At 48.4% G+C, this 10,962-nt stretch overlaps 1 long non-coding RNA gene across 1 annotated transcript in view; it reads right to left on the bottom strand.

Moving 5' to 3' along the window:
* The window catches only part of LOC134531568 (uncharacterized), a 29,002-nt gene extending 26,933 nt beyond the window's left edge, over positions 1–2,069 (bottom strand). Inside the window, exon 1 of the long non-coding RNA XR_010075034.1 lies at positions 1,906–2,069. This is a non-coding gene — a long non-coding RNA (uncharacterized LOC134531568). The remainder of the gene's footprint in view (positions 1–1,905) is intronic.
* Between the last annotated feature and the right edge of the window lie 8,893 nt (positions 2,070–10,962).

The following is a 10,962-nucleotide window of genomic DNA, read 5'->3' on the forward strand; positions in this document are numbered from 1 at the left end:
GCCACGAAAAGCCTGTCATCAATAAAGTCTCCAAAAAACCTCAAATCATAGAGACCTACAATGCCAGTAAAGGAGCAGTTGACTCCTTGGACCAGATGTGTCATCATATGTCCTGTAGCCGCAAGACCAGACGATGGCCTTTGTGCGTGTTCTATGGCATGATGAACATTATCCTAGTAAATGCATATGTTGTTTACATCACTAATGTTGTGAAAAGAGGTCAGAAACCAGTATCAAGAAGGAAATTTGCTATACAAATCCACCACAGCCTTGTAGAGCCATGGCTTCAACAGCGATTACAGTACCCAACTTTGACCCGCAAACTCCGGCAATCAATTGCATATATCCTGAAAATTTCAGTTCCAGGAAGGGCCCATGACCTCCCTCAAAACCTTCCACGAACAATTTGCGGAATTTGCCCATCCGTCAAGAGGATGACAATCTACTGCTGCTACTGCAGGAAACCAATCTGCGCAGAGCATTGCGGAAAGTGTTGTGTCAACTGTGTTGAGGACTTGTAAAATTGCAAATCTGGCAGAAACATGTTTTAAATTATGTATTTTAACACAATGTTTTCAATAAAGTCTGTACTTGTATTCAAAAGTTTATGTTGTAATTTTTTTTACCATTCATAGATTTTACGATAGTTTAGCTTTAATGTAACTTTTGATCAGTTTAGCTTTCTAGGGTTAACTATAGTCAATTGCAAAAGAATTACGTACTTTAACAGAACAGTCTTCAATAAACTTAGTAATAAATAAATTCTTTTCGTTTGTTGATTTGCAGTTTAACTTCGTCTGGGGAGATTCATTTCAAAAAAGATAATCAACTCATAACAAACAATATGAAAACCAAAAAAGGAGTGGGTTTTAAATTGCATGAAATAGACAGTAAGAAACAAAACAAATGGAAACAAAACTAACTTACTACCGTTTGAAACGTAACATCACGAATCTACACATACCATTCAAATGAAGCTAGACACGTGGTTTTTAAAAACGGGCCAAAGATCCTTCACCTGAAGTCCAAAAGGAAAGGGCAAAAAATTATTCAGACGACTTGCACAAACACAATATATTGATGATAACAACTGGGAACAGGCATGGCAAGCAATTATCTACAAAACGAGATGAAGACAAGCTTTTGAGCCCCAAAACATACCTTTGCAAAGGAAACACATCAGAAGTCAGAATAGAATAAATATACAAGTAAATGGTAAGGGAGTTAATAGATAGTACAAAATACGTGGATGACATCAAACAAAAACAGGCGTAAACGCACGGGGCATATGATAAGACAAAATTACTTATATCCAAACAAGGGACCAAAACAACAGCACGGCAAGAAAGAATCAAAAACAGTTTGGAAAGTGAAATTATATCATAGATTAGCCTCTTAGTCTTGTGGTTAGAGTGGCTAATTGCTGATCCGAAGGTTGACGGTTCAAATAAAATGGAGAACAAGCTTGAAACACCTAAACGGTTAACCTAAAGGTTTGTTTGACTCGAGGTCTCTTTTTGACCTGTCATCTCTCGGGGCGCCCTTTTCCGGAAGCAGTTAGGCGGATGGTCGTTTTACTCGCGGGGGCAAGTTGCTCTCAGGTCACTCAGGTCATGCTCTCGATGCTCCTCCTCTCGAGGAAGAGTTGCGAGGGCAAGTCGTCTGCTGGTTGTTATGGCGCGACTTTGACGATGGAGTCAATATGTTATCAAGCTACATTTGGTGATGACGGTAATATTTTAATAGATGACGACATTGAAGCGGAAAAACATTACAATATAACTTATTCGGCGTCCTTTATTTAACAATCAAAAGATTTGCAATAGTTTCCTAGTACAGGTTAGCTTATGCATACCACAGGCGGTTTAAAGTCAAAAAGCAATAATTATATATATTTTTTTTTACCTTTATCAAGCTCTCTCATAATTTTGTAGTCCAATATATGGTAAATCAACTTCATCTTCAGATGAATCTTCCATTTCCAAACAAATTTCTCAAGATGTCTGCTATATTTTCCGCCATCATTGTTTTACAACAAATCGCGTTTTCTTCGTGTATTAAAAGTTAACTCATTTTGCCCTCAGGTCAACTTGCTCTCAACTCTTTCAACTCCCGAGGAGCAAGAGATACCTCGAGTCAAACAAACCTTAAGATTCACTGACATGGGACAACATTCTATTCGGGTGGAGTCGTGCATCTTCGATTTTTTTTTTTTTTTTTTTTTAAGTTCACCACGCATAGATTTGGATAGTAAACAACTGACAACATTTGGGTAAAAAGATTTGTAGTCTATCCATTGTTGTAGAATATTCATAAATTGTGGGAAGATTTAGTTATTATTACTTGAAGCAACTTCCAGGTAAGGAAATATGGTATTTCTGGTCAAGTTTGTCCCGTTTATGATCCCGCATTAATTGAATTTAAATAATTTATTTTTTTTTGTGGCAACTAAACATTTTTTTTTAAAAATAACATTTCAAGTTTCTTTTTAAAGAGATACAATTTAAAATAAGTTTCGGCACAGATAGCTGAATTATTGAGGTGAGTGGACCTGTATTAAGTCCCCGAACACATCACTATTAGCATTTTACTAATACAACAACATATTTTATATAAAAGTGTAACTTAATAAGTAATTCAGTAAAAGTTCCATATCACATATTATCCAAGTTTATCCCGTGATCCTAAAGGCATGATCCTGTAAATATTTATTCTATGCTATACAATGTGTTCTGTTTTAATTTAATAAGTAGGTATGTCGAAAGATCCTGGACATGACACAAACTTGTTATAAAAAAATTAATCATGATTGTAAGTTGAACACAATTTAAATTATCTTGTTTATTCAACTTAAGATCATTATTAACTGTTATATCAATAGGTTGTTATAGTCTTGGACCTGGAACTACCCCTATCCTTTTTGCTAATGATACTGGTATCTTAATTAAAATGAATTCTTATAATCAGTTGACATCGTCCGGCCGAAGGCCACCCTAAAGCCCGACCTGCAACCGCCAGTATCCGGTTCCCGTTAATGGAACGTGCCCCTAGCTATGGCCCACCCGAGTCAGGCGAGCACCACGGAACTTAGGTATTATCAATGCCCTTAACTTAATCGGCAAGACAAACCTTAACATGTACACAGTAAATTCACTACACTTTAATGAATACGCCACTATGAATTAACAACACCGTGAAACACAAGTGCGACGTAGGAGTGCCCAGGCCACTCACATGTGGTTTTTTACTAAAACAGCTGTGAGTGCTCCCCTTGCAGCCTTCAGCCTGATTTCAATAGTATAATATGTGACTTAACTAAACCGCCCCAAATTAGCATTTATCATTCCCCACTGGAGCAGTTATCAAGCAACGAACAGTCTCCAGTGTGACTCTGATAATTCAAACTTATTTTATACAAACTTATTACATGTCATTTCTAAAACATATATATATATATACATATATATTAAGTTAATCATTAAGTCTTATTGAGTGAAATTAGAGCCACTTACATTTTGTTATTAATATAATTTTTTACGAATAACGGAACTTTAGAAACACTGGCGCGAGAGGGAGCTCACCCCTCCCCTCGCGCCAGGGCCAGACGCCAGTACAGCGCGACTCGCGGACCGGGACGGACGCACGTCCCATGGGGAGCCATCATCTCTTTGTCTTCACTGAACTTCCATCTGGTAACTATAGTCAAACTCCGAAACCTTTTTTTAATTACTCCCAGTGTGCGCCCGGTCTTTTTCCGGTGTAGGGCCTATCCCAGCCGCGTAAACTTAACACGCCCCGCACAACGCATTACGCGGAGCCGTGCAATATACGGCATGGCCCGACTCCTGCCATACCAGACTTTTAATTAATCGCCGAGTGCACAGGCACTGGCTACATCTAATTGTAGACTTTACTTAATTTAATAGCGAGCCGCAGTCCACACAGGTGGGCCCGCGCATCGCCATTCACAAATTACGGGTTTGGCCGACTCTAATCAAGCTCTCTCCCTTAACCTCGACTGGCATGAGGACGTAACTTTAATGATGGCGCGTCAGAGCGCCTAGTGTATAATTGACATTGTACTTTATGTAAGGAGATCGTGTGAATGTAATTGCAAGTGTAATCTGCCAACGTAATTAAACTTCCACTCTGCACACTCCATGCGCGACGTGTAAACGACAGTGCAAAGCCGTGTACGTTATTTCTGAACCTCACCAATCCAGTTAGGGATCAGCGTCCTATGCTGTGTAGGGCCAGTGGTACAGCAGGCATTAGAGACCCCTAACATCATCACCACCACCGCCGTTCCTAGTAGGCCACGCAGGTGCTTTCGGACCTCACGACCCACTTCGTGGCTAACCACCGCGTTAGCCTGGCGCCCTCCCAGACATGTTTCCCCGCAAGAAAACAGCCTTCCCGCTAGGAACACCGCCGAGTCTCGAACACGAGAACCTGGGCGACGGCACAGTTACTGCTAAATGGAGACAGAATACTCTTTCAACTTAAAGAGTGGTTTGCTATAAATAAATTGACTTTGAATTATGATAAAACAAATTATTTGGAGGTTTCATTAGGTAATAATAATAATCAGATAAATTAACATATCGCAGTAAATTATGGTAATTATGCGAATGTTAATAATGTAAGACTAACTACATTTTTTGGCTTATCTTAAGATACAAGGTTAAACTGGAAAGCGCATATTTCTATCATTTCTAAAAAACTAACTTCAGCAATTTTTTCATTGAGATACTTGTCTTCATTAGTATCACAGGCTACTTTAAGGATGGTCTATTTTGCTTATTTTCATTCTTTAATGAAGTTTGGTCTTATGTATTGGGGAAAATATGTTGATAGCCATAAGGTTTTTATATTACAGAAAAAAGCAATATAGATCATGTGTTATAAAAAGAAATTAGAATCTTGTAGACCTATATTTACATATCTAAAAATTCTTTCTTTACAATCTCAGTATATTTGAGATATTTTGGTTTACGTATCAAATCATAAGGATAAGTTTGAATTAAATTGTCAAATTCGTGAGTATAGCACAAATCAAAAAATAATATTATGTTAAATTTTCGTCACTGTCGGCTTCTCAAAAAGGCATTTAGTGTATAGCTGTTAAATTATTTAATAAATTGCCCAAATATATTCAAATTTTCTGTTTTCAGAACAGTATGTTATTTTTAAAAAAATTAAAGGAATTTTTCCATACCCAAACTTTTGACGCCGCCGTCGGTGCTCCCTCTGAGAGCACAGGCCGTTATGTGTCCTCAACACCTGATCAGTGCCGTGCCACGAACACGCCCGTGCGTGCAACGTAGTGCAGTGCCTCGAATGACGTGACGTCAGTCACGGCCTCCTACGTGTGCAAAGCGCCCGGCCGGGTGTGGCACTGCGCAACTAGGTAGTCTGTGTACATGCATTTGATAAAACAAACAAAAACTAAAACTTTTAAAATAGCCAATAATTATTGTTAATTAACTAATCATTTTGTAAACCAATATCGTTCACAAAACTGGCCTGAATCATCTTCCCGCGCTCCGTAGTTTCCCCACGGAATTTTCCCCCTCCCTGGCCAAGGTGTCCAGGGAGGTTAGTCAGTAGCGATCTAGCTCTCACCTGGGCCGGCAGCCCCGCGCACTGGGAGCACTCATCTTTCGCGCCATCTCCACGTTAACAGCAATAGGTAACTATCTTCAAACCTTTTCAACAGCTCCCCGGTCGGCCCGAACCGGCCGTACGATATTTCGTGCGGTCTTTCGTTAAAATGTGTGACTCGCCAGCAAATCTTTCCAGTGCTACGTAAGTGTAATTGTTTAGGCGGCCCGTCGTGGCGCCTGCGCCTCACGCTATTTAAAAAACCCTCGGGGAACTAGTTCGTAGCCCACGCGGGGCGGCACAGTGCCGAAAGCAAAATCAGAATTTAATAACGATTCATCACCTGGGACGTGCAACGGTCGCGCACGAGATATCCCGCCGGATTCCGCCGCGCCCGTTCCCAGCATAACGTGGCCCTCGCCACCACGTGGATTAGCCGCCTTTGTGTGACCACCTGAGTGTGACACTTGAAATTTGCCCGAACTCAGGACTAGCCCTTAGTGACTCTAGTGTATTATTTCTTTGTTAAGTGACCTTGTATAACCATACGTTAGCGTACTTCATGTTACGTCCCGCACAAACTTTCACGTGTGCAGAAACGGGCTTGCCGCTCACCCGAGCATTCGTCTCGCAACTCGCCGGGTACCCCTCTTAAAGTACTAGCCGCCGGATTACCAAGCGACCGTAAAGAGTCCCGCCAATTGAGGGTGGTGTAGGCTGAGTGGAGGTCGACGATGATGCAGCCTGTCGTGTGAGAGTGCCATATGTGACGTAGAGAAGTGTAACTTGTGCGACGTAATAAATCTTTTAAACGTACGTGTGTGTTTTCTCTAATACGGCGTGCTGGGAAGCCATAACAGCACGGGGAGCCCTTTGCCGACGCGTCCCTGCCTGCAGCCACGAGGCCAGGAACCCCGCCCTTGAGATCAAAATTCTTTAAAACCTTTTTAATTAACGTAATTTCAAATCAGGCAGCGGGGACGGCGTCACTTTTTATACTATTATTGAATATTTGGATAACCATTATTAATATTTATAAAATTTAATCTGATATCTGCATAATTATAGCTTGATGTTGATTGTATTATAGCCCTACTGTGTGTTTGTGTATACTTTATTATTTATTTATTTTATAAATGATATAGGTTTATATACCGTTAATTTTTATTATTAGAACCATTTGTAATATGATTGTATTGACGTTGTCCGACCGAAGGCCACCCTAAAGCCCGAACTGCAACCGCCTGTATCCAGCCCGGCTAACGGAACGCGCCCCTAGCCATGGCCTACCCGAGTCAGGCGAGCGCCACGGAACATAGGTATAATCAACGCCCTTGACTTAATCGGCAAGACAAACCGAGTCCCGTACATGGTAAATTCAATACACATTAAAGAAAATGCTTCTTTAAATTAACATCCCCGTGCAACACAAGTGCGACGTAGGAGTGCCCGGGTCACTCACGTGTCTTTTTTTAGTAAAACAGCTGTGAGTGCTTCCCTTGCGGCCTTCAGCCTGATTTCAATAGCGTAGTATGTGACTTAATTAAAACCGCCCCAAATTATCATTTATCATTCGCCACTGGAGCAGTCATCAAGTGACGAACAGTCTCCAGTGTGACTCTGATGATTCAAACTTATTTCATATAAACTTGTTACATCTAATTTATTATATATATATATATATATATATATATATATATATATATTGACGTCCCTTGGCTTGAGGTCCCCGATTCCCTTTTTACGTGACTGTCCAGTTATGCCCGTACTGCTCTCGTCGGTGAGGTGTGGGTCCAGGCCAACGTGGCCAGGACCGGGAACTGCGGGACCTGGAGGGAGAGTTAGGTGAGGAGGGATAGTGGTAGGTTGTTCCAAGGATAACTCGGCGTTCACGATTTCACGAGCCTCTTTTATAGACGTTTTAGAGCCTGCCGCAGCCTGGCGGAACCGTCGCGGAACAAGCACCCCTCCCGTGGCGACCCAGACTCCCGTAAAACCATACTGTCCGTTAAGACGTCCTGACACAGATTGGGAATTTTCCAACGTAATACTGACCCCGTTTAAGGTTACTCCGTGAAGAAGCACAATACATGCGCGGCCCGTTACGTAACGTTTCGTGAGACGACGAAGGTTCTGAGACCCGTAATTGCACGCCCGCGTTCTGGAACTCTCGGCTGGTAACGTCACTCGAAAAACTCGTAAATTCAGTTAGACGGCGAATGACTCGCGGAGGCAGCTTGGCTGCCACGACAAACCGTGAACTATAAATGTAAGACTGGCCACGAGCTCAAGGTACGCGCATCGAGAGCAGCGCGGAGCGGCGTACACGACTGTCTCGGTTCGAGCCCTGAACACGACTGCCCTTCCCCGTCCGCCAGCGGGCCGGAGGCCGCGGGCTGCGGGGGAGGGGAGGAGAAATCGGCCGGCGTGGGAGAGGTCCCGCCCCGCGGCGCGCCAGGCTGCAATTACATACTAGCACAATTGAGAATACACAGAATATTTACACAACTAAACGAAACATAAATCAAAAGCAAATTTACAGAATTAACAAATTACGATTACGTTATTTACATACTTGTTGAGGCCCGTGACCATTTGGGGAAAATATACAAACACAGAATTATCTATTGCACAAAAAGGCACACTAGCACGCTAGGGCGCACGCAGGTGTGTCCCTGGCCGTCGCACTTCACCTATGTTCACTGGGGAAACAAGGGAGGATGTTGACGAGGCATAACAGCCTGAAGGAGCCGAGGAGACACTTGGGTCGAAGTCAAAGGCCCCCCTCCGACGAGGCCGTTATGTCCGTCAATGCCTCTCATTTACTCACATGGACGAAAAACTGGGCCGTGGCACTGGAGCACTGATCTGCTGTGTCCGGCGCCCTCGTGGTGTCGGTGCAGCCCGTACCTGGCGCCATGGTGCCGGCAGAGGTGGGCGGCGGCGACAGCGTCGCAGCGCCTTCGGCGTCAGGCGGCGGCATCGCGTCCAAGGTGGCCCACGTGACAGGTGGAAGGGGCGTGGCACCTTAGGCGGCGAGTGCGGCAGCAACCGGCGTCGCTTCCAAGGTGGCCCGCATGACAGGTGGAATGGGCGTGGCACCTTCAGCGGCGCGCGGCAGCAGGTGGCGGCGTCGCGTCCAAGGTGGTACTCGTGACAGACGGAATGGGCGTGGCACCTTCAGCGGTGCACGCGGCAACAGGAGGTGGCGTCGCGTCCAAGGTGGCTCTCGTGACAGACGGAATGGGCGTGGCACCTTCAGCAGCGCACGCGGCAGCAGGCTGCGGCGTCGTGTCCAACGTAGCCCTCGTGACAGACGGAAGGGGCGTTGCACCTTCAGCGGCGCGCGTGGCAGCAGGAGGCGGTGTCGTGTCCAAGGTAGCCCTTGTGACAAACGGAAGGGACGTGGTACCTTCAGCGGCGAGCGCGGCAGCAGGCGGCGGCATCGCGTCCAAGGTGGCCCGCGTGACAGACGGAAGGGGCGTGGCACCTTCAGCGGAGAGCGCGGCAGCAGGCGGCGGCGTCGCGTCCAAGGTGGCCCTCGTGACAGACAGAATGGGCGTGGCACCTTCAGCGGCGCACACAGCAGCAGGAGGCGGCGTCGTGTCCAAAGTGGCCCTCGTGACAGACGGAATGGGCGTGGCACCCTCACGGTGCGCGCGACAGCAGGCGGCGGCGTCGCATCCAAGGTGGCCCGCGTGACAGGCAGAAAGGGCGTAGCACCTTCAGCGGCGCGCGAGGTAGCAGGAGGCGGCGTCGTGTCCAAGGTGGTCCGCGTGACAGACGGAAAGGGCGTGGCACCTTCAGCGGAGAGCGCGGCCGCAACCGTCATCACTTACAAAGGTGGCCCTCGTGACAGACGGAAGGGGCGTGGCACCTTCAGCGACGTGCGCGGCAGCAGGCTGCGGCATCGCGTCCAAGGTGGTCCGCGTGACAGACGGAAGGGACGTGGTACCTTCAGCGACAAGCGCGGCAGCAGGCGGCGGCGTCGCGTCCAAGGTGGTCCGCGTGACAGACGGAAGGGGCGTGGCACCTTCAGCGGCGAGCGCAGCAGCAGGCGGCGGCATCGCGTCCAAGGTGGCCCTCGTGACAGACACAATGGGCGTGGCACCTTCTGCGGCGCGCGGCAGCAGGCGGCGGCATCGCGACCAAGGTGGCCCGCGTTACAGACGGAAGGCGCGTGGCACCTTCAGCGGCGAGCGCAGCAGCAGGTGGCGGCGTCGCGTCCAAGGTGGTCCGCGTGACAGACGGAAGGGGCGTGGCACCTTCAACGGTGAGCACGGCAGCAGGCGGCGGCGTCGCATCCAAGGTGGCCCTCGTGACAGACGGAATGGGCGTGGCACCTTCAGCGGCGACCACGGCAGCAGGCAGCGGTATCGCATCTAAGGTGGCCCGCGTGACAGACGGAAAGGGCGTGGCACCTTCAGCGGAGAGTGCGGCCGCAACCGTCATCACTTACAAAGGTGGCCCTCGTGACAGACGGAAGGGGCGTGGCACCTTCAGCGGCATCCGCGGCAGCAGGCGGCGGTATCGCATCCAAGATGGCCCGCGTGACAGGCGGAAGGGGCGTGGCACTTTCAGCGGCGCGCGTGGCAGCAGGCGGCTGCATCGCATCCAAGGTGGCCCTCGTGACAGACGGAATGGGCGTGGCACCTTCTGCGGCGCACGCGGCAGCAGGCGGCGGCGTCGTGTCCAAGGTGGCCCTCGTGACAGACGGAAGGGGCGTGGCACCCTCGGCAGCGCGCGTGACAGCAGGCGGCGGCATCGCATCCAAGGTGGCCCGCGTGACAGGAAGAAAGGGCGTGGCACCTTCAGCGGCACGAGCGGCAGCAGGCGGCGGCGTCGCATCCAGGGTGGTTCGCGTGACAAACGGAAGGGGCGTGGCACCTTTATCGGCGCGCGTGGCAGCAGGTGGCGGTGTCGCGTCCAAAATGGCCCTCGTGACATCCGGAATGGGCGAGGCACCTTAAGCGGCGCGCGCGGCAACAGGCGGTGACGTCGCGTCCAAGGTGGCCTGCGTGACAGGCGGAAGGGGCGTTGCACCTTCAGCGGCGTGCGCGGCAGCAGGCGGCGTCTTCGCGTCCAAGGTGGCCCTCGTGACAGACGGAATGGGTGTGGCACCTTCAGCGGCGAGTGCGGCCGCAACCGGCGTCGCTTCCAAGGTGGCCCTCGTGACAGACGGAAGGGGCGTGGCACCTTCAGCGACGTGCGCGGCAGCAGGTGGCGGCGTCGCGTCCAAGGTGGTCCGCGTGACAGACGGAAGGGACGTGGTACCTTCAGCGGAAAGCGCGGCAGCAGGCGGCGGCGTCGCGCCCAAGGTGGCCCACGTGACAGACGGAATGGGCATGGCACCTTCAG

Source organism: Bacillus rossius, chromosome 5 (genome assembly GCF_032445375.1).
Source record: "Bacillus rossius redtenbacheri isolate Brsri chromosome 5, Brsri_v3, whole genome shotgun sequence".
Classification (NCBI taxonomy): Eukaryota; Metazoa; Arthropoda; class Insecta; order Phasmatodea; family Bacillidae; genus Bacillus; species Bacillus rossius.